The 18,009-nt window shown below is 44.4% G+C and overlaps 1 pseudogene; it reads right to left on the reverse strand.

Moving 5' to 3' along the window:
• Positions 1 to 1,891: 1,891 nt before the first annotated feature.
• On the reverse strand, positions 1,892 to 3,020 carry LOC103112957 (nuclear transport factor 2-like; annotated as a pseudogene).
• Positions 3,021 to 18,009: the final 14,989 nt, after the last annotated feature.

The following is an 18,009-nucleotide window of genomic DNA, read 5'->3' on the forward strand; positions in this document are numbered from 1 at the left end:
GAACCTGTTTCCTCCATAATAATGGGCTCATAAAAGACCCCATCTCTCAGGAAATTGTGGGCAAGAGATGATGGGTGGGATATGCTCAACTAGAGCCTGCTGTCAGATGAGAATTGTGTGATGAGAACTGTCAACAACACTCTGGAATGTTTGACTGGGATGATGCCATTTCTGGCAGTGTTCCTGGGCTCTGATGCTGATAATCAAAGCTTCTGGACGCCACAACAAAGGTTAAGAGGCAGGGAGGGAATTTCTGGATAAGCCTGACTTGGAGCCTTCTTAGGTCCTCAGGCTGGAATGCGTCTGAGCAGGCAATAAGGTATAGCTCAAGGATAGGAGCTGGATTTGGACCTGGTGGAAGGCAGTCATTAACCTGAATGAGCAACTTCTATATCAGATACACAACAGACTACGTGGACTTGACTAGCCACCAAGATCCTCCTTCTGAAGACCCTATAATCTACTCCCCTTCACCCCCATGGTCTCCTTACACCTAAATGCTAGGAGTGCTACTGAGTGATAAGTCTACATATGTAGCATGCTCTAGAAACTATCCATCTGTGGGGGAGGGTGTTCAATTGCTCAAGTTGAGCTCTTGTTCTAAATTTGGACCACTATGAAAGTCAGACTGCATTTCATCATTCTCTATGGGGGTCTATTGAGAATGCTGTGGCAAGGGGCCAGGTGGTGGCACATCCAGTAGAGTGCATACATTGCTGTGCACAGGGATGCAGGTTCAAGCCCATGGTCCACACCTGCAGCACGCAAGCTACACGAGTGGTAAAACAGTGCTGTAGCTCTCTCCTTCTCTCTCCCTAGGCTCGTCTCCCCTCTCATCTTCTCTCTGTCCTTTCTAATAATAATAATAATTTAAAAAAAAGAACATGGGAGGTAGCATAATGCTTATGAAACAGATTTTTTAAAAAACTGTTAAGAAAATTTGTGTGGTTTTATTGTATCATGAGGCATAGAAACATCTGAACAAATCAATATCTGGGCGGTGAGGCAGCTGCTTTCTCCTTCTTTGGGTTACTAGAGCAACTTGTCAGGTTAAAAAAAAAGTAATAATTTTTGTTTCAATTTTATTTACAAATACATGAGCAAAGAGCAACTCATTAAAGTTAGTATGTTATGGGAGTCGGGCTGTAGCACAGCGGGTTAAGCGCAGGTGGTGCAAAGCACAAGGACCGGCATAAGGATCCCGGTTCGAACCCCGGCTCCCCACCTGCAGGGGAGTTGCTTCACAGGTGGTAAAGCAGGTCTGCAGGTGTCTATCTTTCTCTCCCCCTCTCTGTCTTCCCCTCCTCTCTCCATTTCTCTCTGTCCTATCCAACAATGACAACAACAATAATAACTACAACAATAAAACAACAAGGGCAACAAAGGGAATAAATAAATAAAATAAATATTAAAAAAAGTTTGTATGTTATAGCATGTTTAAAAAATAAAAATGGGGGGTGCTGGGCTGTAGCGCACGTGGTGCAAAGTGCAAGGACGGCACAAGGATCCAGGTTCAAACCCCAGCTCCCCACCTGCAGGGGAGTCGCTTCACAGGCGGTGAAGCAGGTCTGCAGGTGTCTATCTTTCTCTCCTCCTCTCTGTCTTCCCCTCCTCTCTTCGTTTCTGTCTGTCCTATCCAACAATGACAACATCAATAACAACAATAAGAACTACAACAATAATTAAAAAAAAACATGGGCCGCAAAAATGAATAAATAAATAAAATTTTTATTAAAAAATTAATTAAATAAATAAATAAAAATAGGGCTGAAGAGACAGCATAATGGTTATACAAAAGACTTTCAAGCCTGAGGCTCCAAAGTCCCAGCACCACCATAAGCCAAAGCTGAGTAGTGCTCTGGTAGCTCTTTCTATGTATATTTCTTTTTTATTTTATTTTATTTTATTTTATTTATTTATTCCCTTTTGTTGCCCTTGTTTTATTGTTGTAGTTATTATTGTTGTCGTCATTGTTGAACAGGACAGAGAGAAATGGAGAGAGGAGGGGGAAGACAGAGAAGGGGAGAGAAAGACAGACACCTGCAGACCTGCTTCACCACTTGTGAAGCGACTCCCCTGCAGGTGGGGAATCAGGACTCGAACGGGGATCCTTATGCAGGTCCTTGTGCTTTGCGCCACATGCGCTTAACCCGCTGCACTACAGCCCGACTACCTCTGTATATTTCTCTCTGTATTCCTCTTTCACTAAAAATAAATAAAATATTAAAAAAAAATAAAAATAACCACAACAATGGTAAAACAAGGGCAACAAAAGGGGAAAAAAATAGCCTCCAGAAGAAGTGGATTCATAGTGCAGGCATCCAGTCCCAGCAATAACCCTGGAGGCAAAATAATAATAATAATAATAACAAGACGACCTTTTGCATTACTTAAGTCTTTCCAAGGCATGTGCTGGTACAACACAAAATTCTCCTGTCAGATGCAACAAGTAGCATCCAAACATCATGCACAACACCTCGGTGGCAGCAGCGCACTGCGCCCACTCCCACCATGGCTCTGCTTATTTGTGTATGATATTTGGAGCATCTGGAGGAGTGTGAATATTATCAGGAACTGGGGGGAGGAGGAAACAGCATGAGCACCTGCCTGATAAGTCAGCCGAAGTTGTGCAGGGCAAGCCTGAAGATGTCATTGGTGCAAACCCAAGCATCCTTGATGTCCTTTACTCGGAACATCTGGTGGAACCCCATGATGGGGTCTTCATTGGCCTCAGCTGGCTGACAAACACTCTGATGATGCAGCCATCTGGCGTGGCCTGATGATCCTGAGCAGTGATGCTGTGTTGGATTTTCTGGAACAGAAGGCTCGACAACTTTTCCACAATGGCAGCTTTTCCCTGGAGTTGCTGTCCTTCCCATGTAAGGCAAGATGCGTCAATATAAATTGCGCCTAGTCCTGTCACTATCAAATAACTGGTAGTAATGTTAAATGTAGCTGGATCCAGTCTACTCCCAAATTGGCTTGTCTTCCATTCTGAAGTGTCACCAGCCTTGTTGAGACCCGAGGGGCAGGCTCAATGGTGGCGGCGGCAGCAACCCAGCGTAGTCTATGAAACAGATTATTTTTATTAGTAGTAGTATTTTTAATTTTGCCTTTTGTTGCCCTTGTTATCTTTTTATTGTTGTAGTTATTGTTGTTACTGATGTCGTCGTTGTTAGATAGGACAGCGAGAAATGGAGAGAGAAGGGGAAGACAGAGAGGGGGAGAGAAAGACACCAGCAGACCTGCTTCACCATCCGTGAAGTGACTCCTCCTGCACGTGGGGAGCCGGGGGCTCAAATCAGGATCCTTCCGCGGTCCTTGCGCTTTGCGCCACGTGCGCTTAACCCGCTGTGCTACCGCCCTACTCCCAAAACAGATTCTTATGCATGAGGCTCAAAGGTCCCGGGTTCTGTTCCCCACACCACCATAAGCCAGAACTGAGCAATGAGAGAGAGAGAGGAAGTTCTGACATCATTACTGCCAAATTCTCCCTCAGCTCATTCCTGCTTCTTTCCCTTTCTCCCCAAAGCAGATATGAATCTCAGAAATCTCAATAAATGCACAGTAATCTTTCTTTGCCTCCAGTAGCTGTGACTTGGTGCCAGCACTATGAATCCACTGCTTCTGGCGGTTTTTTTTTTTTTTTTTTCATTCAGTAGGACAGAGATAAATTGAGAGAGGAGGGGGATATGGAGAGAAAGATAGCCAGCTGCAGATGCTTCACAGCTCATGAAGCAGCCCTTGCTGCAAGTGGGGAGCAGGGGCTCGAACCCGAGACCTTGCTCGGGTCTTTGAGCTTAGTATTATGTGCACTTAACTAGATGTTCCACTACCCAACACCCACACAATAAACTCTATCTTAGGAACTAGCACAGTGCTATCACTTCAGACATTTATGCCTGAGACCCAAAAGGTTCCAGGTTCTAGCTTCAGCACCACCATATGAAACAGCTCAGGAGTGCTCTGGTGTCATGAAAATGGATGGAATGTTAAAAGTCTGCCTCCTGGAGCCAGAAAGATAGCTCACCTGGACAGTTTGCCTGCTCTGTCATGCTGCTGGTATTGAATTTGGGACTATAGAGCCTCAGGCACATGTGATTCTGAGGATAGAATGCATGAGGTCCAGAGTTTAATCTAGGACAATTTTATGCTAGATTAATAGTCTGGTTCTATGTCATTAATAAACGTATCTTTTTTTTTTTTCATGGTTGGAATTCATTTATTACATGCAGGGATGAAGTCATTTACAATATACTGTATTAACATTTGATTCTACTCGCTTGCTAAGTGTAATTAGGCACTAAGTGACTAAGACATACTCTGAAAACCTTGAAAAATGTTATATAAATCCAACGCCACTGAAGGAATGACACCTGTAGCACTGCTTCACCACTCATGAAGCTTCCCCCTACAGGTGAAAAAGGACCAGAAAAGAGACCTCATGCCTGTGTTTCCAATACTTTATCCATTGTGTCACCTCTCAGGCTGCCATGTTTCTTCTTTTCTCTCTAGAATAGTAGCATTTAATCATACTTACTGAGCATAATCTCAGTCAGTTTAATTAAATAAGCTATTGAAGTTTGTTTCACCCTTCAAGCAAGTACAAGTCAATTTGCCTCAGAGATTGAGCATCCTTTATTCCAAATGGAATTTAAGGATTATGATGTTTCCACATTACAATTTCACAAAATGTTAGCTCTCTACCCTCGAATTGCTACTGATAAGACCTATGAAACATAATTATGTTAAGTACTTAGTGGTTACATTATAGACAATTACTAGATAGAAAAAAAATTTTTTTAATAATTTATTTCTTTATTGGGGAATTAATGTTTTACATTCAACAGTAAATACAATAGTTTGTACATGCATAACATTCCCCAGAATGTATCTTTTTTTAACTTTATTTATTGGATAGAGACAGCCAGAAATTGAGAGGGGAAGGGGGTGGTAGAGGAAGAGAGACAGAGGGATACCTGAAACACTGCTTCACAACTCATAAAGCTTTCTCTCTAGAGGTGGCGCTTTGTGCCACCTGCACTTAAACCGCTGCTCTACCGCCTGACTCCCTAACAAGCTTTAACTTTCTACGAACCATAGCTTCGGACACGTTGGGGCAGGAGGATGGCATAAACACACATAACAGGTAAAACATTAACTTTAGTCAATAAAGCATTTGTCTAATTCACAGGTACAGGAACAACAAGAGATATAGAAATGTTGATGTGATCTCTAGAAAGAAAAATAGCCCGGAATGTAAGAAATGTTCCATGAAGCAGGAAATGTTTCCTACCTGTACTTTTCTTAGAATATTTGGTGATTTTAATTCTTTTTTAAATTTTTTATTTAAAAAAAGGAAACACTCCCAGTTTGTCTCTCTCTTTCCCTAGTGGGGAAGGGCTCTGGGGAAGCAGAGCTCCAGGACACATTGGTGGGGTTGCCTGTCCAGGGAGTCTGGTTGGCATCATGCTAGCATCTGGAACCTGGTGGTTGAAAAGAGAGTTAACGGGAGTCTGGCGGTAGCACAGCAGGTTAAGAGCACATGACGCAAAGCGAAAGGACCAGCGTAAGGATCCCGGTTTGAGCCCGGGCAGGGGAGTCTCTTCACAGGCAGTGAAGCAGGTCTGCAGGTGTCTCTCTCTCCCTGCCTCTGTCTTCCCCTCCTCTCTCCATTTCTCTCTGTCCTATTCAACGATGACATTAACAACAATAATAACTACAACAACAATAAAAACAAGGGCAACAAAAAAGAAATAAATAAATAAAATATTTTTTAAAAAGAGTTAAAATACAAAGCCAAACAAATTGTTGGCCAATCATGGACCTAAAGGCTGGAATAGTGCAGATGAAGAGTTGGGGGGTCCTCCATTCTGTAGATAGCTAGTAGGCATATTGTAGTTCTATTCCAAAGGGCCTGTGGCTATACTCTTTGTCTTTTCTTTTTCTTTTTCCCCTGAGCCTGACATCTGATATGCATGTGGATCCAAGTTATTGTCTGGGGAGATGATGTCATGGCTGCAAAAAGGACCAGAAAACTGGTCAGGGAAGAGAGTAGCTCCCAAATATGGGAAAGGTGTATAAATATTGTTGACTGTAAACCCCATCGATTTGATCTGATCTGGGGCCCATATTCAGCTTAGGCACCTATGTGACCTCTGCATCCCTCTAGATCTGAGCTCGCATTCTGTGGTCATGAGTCCGAGCATTCCAGGCTGCCCCAAGATCGACCCATCTTCCTCAGGTGTAGCATAGAGTATGTTGTCCATCCTCCCTTCAGAGGATGGAACATTCTCTACTGTTGTTGATCCAAACTGAGGGCAAGGTCCTATGGGGGCCACAAAGGGATCTATTGTATTGTTCCTGATAGAGATGATGGTAACTATGGAGAGAGGGATTTATTCGAGGTCTGGGCCCATCATGTCTGTTTGGGAATCTCAGGACTCCCTGATTAGTATTATATTTGTTTTTGTTTTATACTGTTTTTTTTTTTTTTTTTTTGCCTCCAGGGTTATCACTGGGCTATGAATCCACTGTTCCTGGAGTCTGTTTTTCCCATTTTTGTTGCCTTTGTTGTGGTTGCTATTGTTGTTATAGCTGTTTTTGTTGTTGGATAGGACAGAGAGAAATTGAGAGGGGAGGAGAAGACGGGGGAGGGGAAAGATAGATGCCTGCAGACCTGCTTCACCACTTGCAAAGCAACTCTCCTGCAGGTGCAAAGCTGGGGGCTCGAACCAGGATCCTTACGCTGGTCCTTGCGCTTGGTGCTATGTGTGCATAACCCATTGCACTACCGCCCAGCCCCCATAAATAGATTTATATTTATTACTATTATTACTGCTACTGTTATTATTTTGCCTCCAGGGTTATTGCTGGGGCTTGGTGCCTGCACAATGAATCCACTGCTCCCGGAAGCCATTTTTTCCCTTTTGTTGCCCTTGTTGTTTATTGTTGTTGTTATTATTATTGTTGTTGGATAGGATAGAGAGGAATGGAGAGAGGAGGGGAAGACAGAGAGGGAGAGAGAAAGATAGATACCTGCAGACCTGCTTCACTTCTTGCGAGGAAACCTCCTGCAGGTGGGGAGTCAGGGACTCAAACCGGCATCCTTACTCCGATCCCTATGCTTTGTACCACATGCACTTAACCCACTGCATCACTGCCCGGCCCCCCCAGTGTTTCCTTTGTAAAAAAAAATAAAATAAAATAAAATAAGTGGTCCGGGAAGTGGCACAGTGGATAAAACACTGGATTCTCAACCATAAGGTTCCAAGTTCAATTTCCGGCTGCACATGTACCAGAGTGATGTCTGGCTCTTTCTCTCTCTCCTCCTATCATAAGCATAAATAAATAAATAAATTCTTTTTTTAAAAAGTTGAAAAAAAAAGTCCTGGGGAGGGGGTAGATAGCATAATGGTTATGCAAAGAGACTCTCTGGCCTGAGGCTCCAGAGCCCCACAGCACTGTAGACAGAATTGATCAGTGGTCTGGTAAAAAAAAAAAAAAAAAATCCTGATGTGCTGGAATGGATGTTCTGGTTCTCCCTTACTTTATTTTATATTTTAAGTATATTGTTTTTATTATTTACTTTGGATAGAGACAAAAAGAAACTGAGAAGGAAGGGGGATATAGAAATGGAGAGAGAGGGAGTCGGGCTGTAGCACAGCGGGTTAAGCGCAGGTGGCGCAAAGCACAAGGACCGGCATAAGGATCCCGGTTCGAGCCCCGGCTCCCCACCTGCAGGGGAGTCGCTTCACAGGCGGTGAAGCAGGTCTGCAGGTGTCTATCTTTCTCTCCCCCTCTCTGTCTTCCCCTCCTCTCTCCATTTCTCTCTGTCCTATCCAACAACGACAACAATAATAACTACAACAATTAAAAAAAAAAAAAGAAACGGAGCTAGAGTGGTCTGGCAGGTGGCGCAGTTGATAGGGCATCGGACTTTGGAGCATGAGGTCCTCCTAAATTCAATCCCCGATAGCACATGTACCAGGGTGATGCCTGGTTCTTTCTCTCTCCTCCTATGTTTCTCATTAATAAATAAATAAAATGTTAAAAAAAAATAGAATATTTAAAAGAAAGAAATGGAGATAGAGTGGTCCAGGAGGTGGCGCAGTGGTAAAGTTTTGGACTCTCAAGCATGAAGTCCCAAGTTTGATCCCCAGCAGTACAGGTGTCAGAGTGATGTCTGGTTCTTTCTTGTTGTTTTAACCGGGCTGGCTTCACGGGCAGGTAACAGAGACGACCGGAGACACAAGGCTGAGCTCAGACCGCACGAGCAGGCAATGTGCTCCTCCATCTTTCTCCTCTGGCGGCAGAGAGGGACTCCTAAACTAATCACCACGCAGATGCGTCCTGCATCCTTCTCCTGCAGGCGGCTGCGGTGGGAACTCAGGAAGTGCATAGGACAGGGGCGGGAGAAGGGAGTAGGAAAACTAGCAAGGGCTAAACCAAATCTCCCTGTGGGGGAGAGTGAGACCAAACCAATGTGAAGCATAGCAACACTTTCTCTCTCCTCCTATCTTTTATCTTTCTCATAAATAAATAAAATCTAAAAAAAAAATGAAAGAAAGAAAAGAAATGGAGATAGAGGGCCACACACTGTGGTGCACAAGGACCTGGATTCAAGCCCCTGGTCCCCTGTTGGTATCTTCTAATTCTGCTTCTAAAACCCCTTCTGGTTCATTTGGTTTAAATCCCCCCTGCTTAACACTGCATTCTATTTGCATAACCACTGTATTCTATTTACATAACCACTGCCGTCTATTTACATAAATCACTTTTACGTTTACATAAAGCACCACCTTCCCTCCAGGGCATTGGTGGTTTAGTGGTAGAATTCTCACCTGCTCCACCCCCTCTCCTTGTCACACCCTGATTTTCACCAGTCAGTCACTTTTCTCTCCACCCTCTCTGTGTCACATCCTGTTCACACCCTACTTGGGAAGTATATATAAAGACAACATTGTTTGTTTTAGTTAGTTGTTAGTTTAGCTTAGCTTCCTATAGATTGTGCTGCGTCCTGCATGAATAAAGAGATACTGCCTACAGCCCAGCCATGAGTCCCGGGTGGTCTGTCTCCCGTCAAGAAGCTCAGCCCGACAGTCCCCACCTGCAGAGGGAAAGCTTCATGGGTAGTGAAGCAGGACTGCACGTGTCTCTCTGTTTCTCTCCCTCTCTCCTTCCCTCTCTCACTTTCTCTCTGTATCTATCCTATTAAAAATTAATTAGTTAATTAATTTTAAAAAGGAGGCCGGGCAGTGGTGCAGTGGGTTAAGTGCACATGGCATAAAGCTCAATGATCTGGTTTGAGCCCCCAACTCTCCCACCTCCAGGGGAGTCACTGGCGATGAAGCGGGTCTGCAGGTGTCTATCTTTCTCTCTCCCTCTCTGTCTTCTCCTCGCTCCATTTCTCTGTCCTATCCAACAACAACGATAGCAATAACAACAATAATAATAACTACAACAATGATAAAAAAAAAACAGGGGCTACAAAAGGGAAAAAAATGGCCTCCAGGAGCAGTAGATTCATGGTGCAGGCATAGAGCCTCCACAATAACCCTGGAGGCAAATAAATAAATAAATAAATAAAAATAGGGGAGTCGGGTGGTAACACACCAGGTTAAGTGCAGGTGGCACAAAGCACAAAGACCGGTGCATGGATCCCGGTTCAAGCCCCTGGCTCCCCACCTGCAGGGGAGTCGCTTCACAGGCAGTGAAGCAGGTCTGCAGGTGTCTATCTTTCTCTCCCCCCTCTGTCTTCCCTTCCTCTCTCCATATTTCTCTGTCCTATCTAACAATGACAACATCAGTAACAGCAACAATAATAATTACAACAATAAAGGACAACAAAAGGGAGTAAGTAAATATTAAAATTGTATTAAAAATAAAAATAAAATAAATAATCCCCACCAGCAGGGGGAAAGTTTCTTCACTTAACATGATTTCTTCAGGCTCCCTCCAAAATGGCCTAAAATCACCATTTTTACTCTGAAAATGTACTATAGTTCTAGTTTATTTAACTCTTCATTTAGCTCATTCGTTTCTTTGTTGATTTTCTGCCTGGATGATCTGTCAAGTTGAGAGTGGAGTGTTCAAGTCCCCTACTATGACTGTGTTTCTGTTAAATTACTGCTGTAGCTCTTTCAGTAGGTGTTTGATGAATTTAGATGGCCTCTCCTTGGGTGCAGAGATGTTGATAATCATTAAGTCCTCTTGATGGATTGATCTTCTGAGCAGTAAATAATGTCCATCCCTATCTTTTTAAATTTTATCTGTTTTAAAGGCTATCATGTCAGATATGAGAATGGCTGTTCTTGCCCTTCTTTTGTGGTCCACTGGCTTGTATGATAGTTTTCCATCCTTTCACTTTGAGCCTGTGTTTGTCTTGTTGAGTTAGGGGGATTCCTACAGACAACATATGGTTGGGTACAGTAGCCTGAGGGCTTTTTACCTATAAATAGGTTTTGTAAATGACATCCAATTAAAATTACTTATCAAGGCAAAAAATAAGGAGTTGAAGCAAGGCATTTATTCTTTTGCAAAAGGGCGTGCCACCAACAGCGGCTGTCAGGCAGCAGCACACAGCCCTCAGCCTTCCCCCATCTTTTCTATCTGACGCCGAACTGTCTCCTCCACCCCTGGGCTGGGCTTCAGAGCTCACAATCTCCCCGTTGCCTAAATAAGGAAAGGAGGAAGAGAGTCTGAGGGTCTCTGCTGGAGGATCAGCAAGCACTGCAAGGAGCTGACCTAAAGAACACAAAACTGGGGAGTGGGGGGGGGGGTAGTGCAGTAGGTTAAGTGCACGTGGTGCGAAGTGTTAATGGACCAGTATAAAGATCCTGGTTCGAGCCCCTGGCTCCCCACCAACAGGGGGGTCGCTTCACAGGCAGTGAAGCAGGTCTGCAGGTGTCTATCTTTCTCTCCCCTCTCTGTCTTCCCCTCCTCTCTCCATTTCTCTCTGTCCTGTCCAACAATGATGACATCAATAACAACAACAATAATAACTACAACAATAAAACAAGGGCAACAAAAGGGAATAAATAAAATAAATATTAAAAAAAGAAAAGTGGGTGGGGGTAGATAGCATAATGGTTATGCAAACAGACTCTCAAGCCTGAGGCTCCTTCAAATCCCAGGTTCAATCCCCTGCACCACCATAAGCCAGAGCTGAGCAGTGCTTTGGTAAAAAAAAAAAAAAAAAAAAAAAAAGTTAAAGAAATACAAAAGTGGGATATGGAGATTGGGCGGTGGGAATTGTGTGGAGTTGTACCCCTCCTACCCTATGGTTTTGTTAATTAATCCTTTCTTTAATAAAAAAAAAAAAAAAAAAACAGAGAGAGAAACCTGCAGCATTGTTTCACCATTCATGAAGCCTCCTGCATTCAGATAAGGACTGGGGACTTGGACCCAGATCCTTGGACATGGTTACATGTGTTCAACCAGTTGCACCACCACCCAGCTCCTCCTGGCTTATTCTTCAATTCCTTCTTGCAGCAATGCTGAGGACCTATACTGAGTTACTGACCAGACAAAAAAAAAAAAAAAAAGAAATACAAAACTACTGGCCTCATAAAATTAAAATAATACTGGCTTAGGTGGTCATAGATAACAAATTATAAAAATAATTAAAAGAAAAGATTTTATTTCTTTTCTTTAAAAAATTTTTTAAAATATTTATTTATTTTCCCTTTTGCTGCCCTTGTTTTTCATTGTTGTTGTAGTTATTATTGTTGTTGTTACTGATGTCATTGTTGTTGGATAGGACAGAGAGAAATGGAGAGAGGAGGGGGGACAGAGAAGGGGAGAGAAAGACACCTGCAGACCTGCTTCACCGCTTGTGAAGCAACTCCCCTGCGAGTGGGGAGCTGGGGGCTTGAACCTGGATCCTTACTCTGGTCCTTGCGCTTTGCACCACCTGCACTTAACCCACTGTGCTACAGCCCAACTCCAGAGATTTTATTTCTTTATTAATATGGGGGGTCAGAGCGTCACTCAGGTACACAGGATGCCAGGGATAGAACTCAGGACCTCATACTTGTGAATTTACCTCCTGGACCATTATTATTTTTAGTATTTATTCTTTTTTTTTAATTTTTAAAAAAATATTTATTCATTTACCCTTTTGTTGCCCTTTTTTTTATTGTTCTTGTAATTATTGTTGTTATTGATGTCATCGTTGTTACATAGGACAGAGAGAAATGGAGAGAGGAAGAGAGAAAGATAGACACCTGCAGACCTGCTTCACCGCCTGTGAAGTGACTCCCCTGCAGGTGGGGAGCTGGGGGCTCGAACCGGGATCCTTATTCCAGTCCTGGTTCTTGTGCTTTGCCACCTGCGCTTAACCTGATGCGCTACCGCCCGACTCCCAGTATTTATTCTTATTTATGTATGAGAGAGAGGAGGAGGAAGAGGAGGAGGAAGAGGGGGAAGGGGAGGGCAGTGGAGGAGAGAAATTGAAAAATAGAGAACCAGAGCATCACTTTGGCACATGTGATGCCAGGGATTGAATTTACCACATGCTCAAGAGCCCAGTGGCTTATCCACTGTGCCATCCCCTGCGCTACAATGAGAGACTGCAGCTCTCTTAATTTAAGAGCCCCCTACACCCCCTCTGCCCCTGCTTGAAGAATCAGGAACATCTTCAGTCACTGGTCTACAGCCAGATGTCTAAAAATAATTTTTGTACTAAACAGTTTTTTTTTAATATTTATTTCCTTTTGTTGCCCTTGTTTTATTGTTGTAGCTGTTGTTGTTGGATATGATAGAGAGAAATGTAGAGGGGAGGGAAAGACAGAGAGGGGGAGAGAAAGACACCTGCTTCACCGCTTGCAAAGCGACTCCCCTCCAGGTGGGGAGCTGGGGCTGGGGGCTCAAACCGGGATCCTTACATTGGTCCTTGCGCTTAGCGCCAGGTACGTTTAACCCGCTGTGTTACCGCCGGTCTTCCTCTATCCCTGGTTCTTTTGAAGAGAAGACCTAACCCTCTCTCACAGGTTTTTTAGCTTAATTACTCACTCCTGACCAAGAGATAAAGCAGGGTGGAGGAGAGATAGCACAGTGATTATGCAAAGAGACTCCCACACTCCAAGGATCTAAAACTCCAGGCTCAATTCAGCTTCTTTGCCAAGCCAGGCAGCACTGTTAAACCCTGTTCTTTTACTTCTTTCTTTCTTTCTTCCTCCTTTTCTTTCTCCCTTCCTTCCTTCCTTCCTTCTTCTTCTTCTTTTTTTTTTTTTTTTTTTTTACCAGAGCACTGCTCAGCTCTGGTGTATGGTGGTGCGGGGGATTGAACCTGGGATTCTGGAGCCTCAGACATGAGAGTCTCTTTGCATACCATTATGGTATCTACCCCCGCCCTTTTCTTTCTTTCTTTCTTTCTTCCTTCCTTCCTTTCTTCCTTTCTTACCTTTTCTTTTCTTTTTTGAAATCGGTATAATTTATTCTAACAAAAAGTATAAAGTGTAATTAAAGGCAGAGGAGTGGGGCTGAGTGGTGGAGAGGAGAGAAGCCTCCGCTCTCCACCCCGTCTGCAGCACCTCGGAGCAAAGGCTGCGAGTTCAGGCCGGGTCCTGCCGGCGCTGGCCGCGGGGTGGTCGTTTGGTTTTCTTGTCTACAGTTGGACGATGCCAGGAAAACACACGCTTCAGGAGCAGGAGAGGGGACGCTGGACTCACAGCTAGGGAGATGCACAGACTGGGCAGATGGGGTGGGCGTGGCCGGGTGTGGGAGAGCCTGAAGGCGCAGACCCTGCGGTACATGGTCTTGTTCTCCCACCGCAAGGTGCAGCTCCCGTCGGTGGTGCTGCCCCAGAAGCAAGGAGCTCGCCGTGTGCAGACCCCGTTCTTCTGCATGATGGCGCAGGTCACAATGTACTTGAAGGGCTTTTCCCAGCTTGGTGAGCTGGCTCAGCGTCTCCTCCACCATGTTCATGGTTCACTGGTTGACTTTGCTGTGCTGGTAGGCGTTGTCTCCGATGGCACTTTCTTTTCATTTAAAAATTTATTTGTTTATTTATTTATTTTACCTTTTGTTGCCCTTGTTTTTTAATTTTTAAAAAAAATTTTATTTAAGAAAGGATTAATGAACAAAAACATAAGGTAGGAGGGGTACAACTCCACACAATTCCCACCACCCAATCTCCATAACCCACCCCCTCCCATGATAGCTTTCCCATTCTCTAGCCCTCTGGGAGCATGGACCCAGGGTCGTTGAGGGTTGCAGAAGGTAGAAGGTCTGGCTTCTGTAATTGCTTCCTCGCTGAACATGGGCGTTGACTGGTCGGTCCATACTCCCAGTCTGCCTCTCTCTTTCCCTAGTAGGGTGTGTCTCTGGGGAAGCTGAGCTCCAGGACACACTGGTGGGGTCTTCAATCCAGGGAAGCCTGGCCAGCATCCTGGTGGCATCTGGAACCTGGTGATTGAAAAGAGAGTTAACATACGAAGCAACAATTTGTTGAGCAATCATGGATCCCAAGCTTGGAATAGTGGAGAGCAAGTGTTAGGAAGGTAATTTTTAAAAAATATTCATTTTCCCTTTTTGTTGCCCTTGTTGTTTTATTGTAGTTATTATTGTTGTTGTCATTGTTGGTAGGACAGAGAGAAATGGAGAGAGGAGGGAGAGACAGTGAGGGGGAGAGAAACATAGACACCTGCAGACCTGCTTCACCACCTGTGAAGCGACTCCCCTGCAGGTGGGGAACCGGGGGCTTCAACCCGGATCCTTACCGTCCGTCCTTGTGCTTTGCTCCACCTGCGCTTAACCAAGGCGCTACCGCCTGACTCCCTGTCCTTGTTTTTTTATTGTTGTAATTATTGATGTCGTAGTTGTTAGGACAGAGAAAAATGGAGAGAGGAGGGGAAGACAGAGAAGGGGGGGGAGAAAGACAGACACCTTCAGACCTGCCTCACCACGTGTGAAGCGACCCCACTGCAGGTGGGGAGCTGGGGCTCGAACCCGGATCCTGATGCCGGTCCAACGTTGGCACTTTTTTTTTTTTAATGTTTTACATTCAACAGTAAATACAGTAGTTTGTACATGCATAACATTCTCCAGATTCCCATTTAACAATACAACCCCCACTATGTCATTCATCATCTTTCATGGACCTGTATTCTCCCCACCCACCCACCTACCCCAGAGTCTTTGACTTTGGTGTAATACTCCAATTCCATTCGTTGGCACTTTCTATGGCCTCCTTCATGATGTTGCTGACTTCACCCACCAAAAAAGAAGTCTCTGTGGTTTGGTAGTCCTCCATCTTTCCTTCGCCTCCACCCTCTGAGTTTCCTTTTATAATCTGTAGGTTCTGAGGCAATTATTCACCATGTCTCATCATGAGAACAATGTGGAAAGTCTCCCACTATACAGCCCCACTGCTAGACCACTGGGGTTAGATCTCCTTAGGCTCCTCTTTGTCCACAAGCCACACGTGTTTTCACTCACTGGAGACTTGGTAGTCTCAAAGTAGTCTCAGTCTTGTCTTGTTGCAGTCTCAAGTGATCTTTGATATTCCTTTTTTTTTTTTTTTTTTTAGAAAGACTCAGGTCTTCTACAACCTCCCTTTCTTTCTTTCTTCATTCTTTCTTTCCTTCCTCTCCTCTCCTCTCCCCTTTCCCTTCCTTTCACCACCAGTTATCACTGGTGCTTGATGCCAGCACTGTAAATCCACTGTTTCCAGTAGCCATTTTTTTTCCTTTATATTTTATTTGATAGGAGATAAATTAAAAGAGGAGGGGTAGATAGGGAGAGAGACACCTTGCACATACCCTTTGCTTGGGAGACTCTGTTCTCACTTTTTCACTGAGAGCCTGGTGTTCATGAAATGGGAGTTTTCTGAGTTAAGCATGAAGGGAAGGGTATGAAGTGCTTGGTTATTAAGTGGTTTTGATTAAGAACTTTTTTTTTTTTCCCTAACACCCAAGACATGATGCAAAACTATCAAGTTTAAGTTGTATCTTCCTGCTTGATCAGACAGTACCCTAGCTCAGAGGTAGATCTTCAAATAGAGAATCTTATGATTGTTTATGTTGGGGGGCTGATTGGTGATGTACTGGACAAGGTCCAAGGTTCAAGACATCTGGTGCCCACCTCCAGAGGGGAAGCTTCACAAGTGGTGAAACAGTGCTGCAGGTGTCTCTCTCTTTGCCTATCTAACATCTCAATTTCTCTGTTTACCTTAAATAAACAAATAAATATTGTAAAAAAAAAAAAAACTCAGGTCATTGTATTTGCTGTTGAAGCTCTCACTCAGGGACCAGGAGATAGTTTACATTGTCGGGGGCTGGGTGGTGGCACAACTGGTTGAGCACATGTATTACAATGCTCAAGGACCCAGGTTCAAGCCCCTAGACCCCACTGGGGCTCGAACCTGGTTTATGATGGTATGGGGGATTGAACCTGAGACCCTGGGGCATCAGGCATGACAGTCTTTTCACGTAACCATTAAGCTATCTAACCCCGCCCCAAATTACTATATATATTTTTTGCCTCCAGGGTTATTGCTGGGGCTCAGTACTTGCACTACGAACCCACTGCTCCTGGAGGCTATTTTTCCCCCTTTGTTGCCCTTTTTTTTTTGTTTTTGTTGTTGTTGGATAGGACAGAGAGAAACTGAGAGGATAGAAACAGAGTAGGGGATGAGCCCATCAGCACTTCTACCCCTCAAGCTTCAAATAAAATGAACAGCAGTCTAAGAAGTAATGCAGTGGCTAACAATATTGGACTTAAAAAAAAAAAAAAGTATTATCGGGAGTCAGGCGGTGGCGCAGTGGGTTAAGCGCACGTGGCGCAAAGCGCAGGGACCGGCGTAAGGATCCCGGTTCCAGTCCCCGGCTCCCCACCTGCAGGGGAGTCGCTTCACGGGCGGTGAAGCAGGTCTGCAGGTGTCTATCTTTCGCTCCCCCTCTCTGTCTTCCCCTCCTCTCTCCATTTCTCTCTGTCCTATCCAACAACAAAGCAACGTCAACAATGGCAATAATAACCGCAACAAGGCTGCAACAACTAGGGCAACAAAAAGGGGGGAAAATGGCCTCCAGGGGCGGTGGATTCATGGTGCAGGCACCGAGTCCAGCAATAATCCTGGAGGGGGAAAAAAAAAGTATTATCTTTATTTATTTATTGAGTAGAGACAGCCAGAAATCGAGAGGGAAGAGGGTAATAGAAAGGGAGAGACAGAGATGCCTTTAGTACTGTTTCACCACTTGAAAATCTTTCTCTCTGTAGATGGGGACCAGGGCTCAAACCTGGGTCCTTGCATATTATATGTAACATGTGTTCCCCAAAAGGTGCACCACCACCCAGCCCCAACTTTTTATTCACCCCCCACACACACACACAAGGTTATTGCTGAGGTTCAAGTGCATCACTTGCTCTCAGTAGTTATTATTTTTCTTTTCTTCCCCCTAGAGGATGAAAGAGATAGAGAGGAAGGGGTAGAGAAGAGATACTTTAGCTTCACTCACGAAACCTCCTTCCCTCCACACACTCCTCCCTGCAGGTGCTCCCAAGTGATGGATGGCCTGGGGCTCAAACATGGATCCTTGAGCAGGGTAACATGTATGATCTATTGGGTAAGCCACCAGCCAGCCCACTAGAGGACTGGGTTAAAAGCATGAGGTGGGGCCTGGTGGTGGTACACCTGGTTAAGTGCAGGTATTACCATGCACAAGGACCCAGGTTTAAACCCCCAGTCCCCAAGTGCCGGGGGAACGCTTCATGAGTGGCAAAGCAGGACTGCAAGTGTCTGTCTCTTTCTATCTCCCCCCTCTCAGTTTCTCTCTCTTCTATCAAATATTTTTTTAAAATAAGTAAAAACTTGAGGTACCAAGTTTGCTCCCCAGTGATATATGTGCCTGAGTGATGCTCTAGTTTTCCCCTCATGTTAGTCAATAAATCTTAATTTTTATCTTTAAATAATTTGTTTATTTATTAGTGAGAAAGATAGGAAAGAAAGAACCAGACATCACTCTGGTACATGTGCTGCTGGGGACCGAACCCTCATGCTTGAGGGTT

Source organism: Erinaceus europaeus, chromosome 13, assembly GCF_950295315.1.
Source record: "Erinaceus europaeus chromosome 13, mEriEur2.1, whole genome shotgun sequence".
NCBI lineage: Eukaryota > Metazoa > Chordata > Mammalia > Eulipotyphla > Erinaceidae > Erinaceus > Erinaceus europaeus.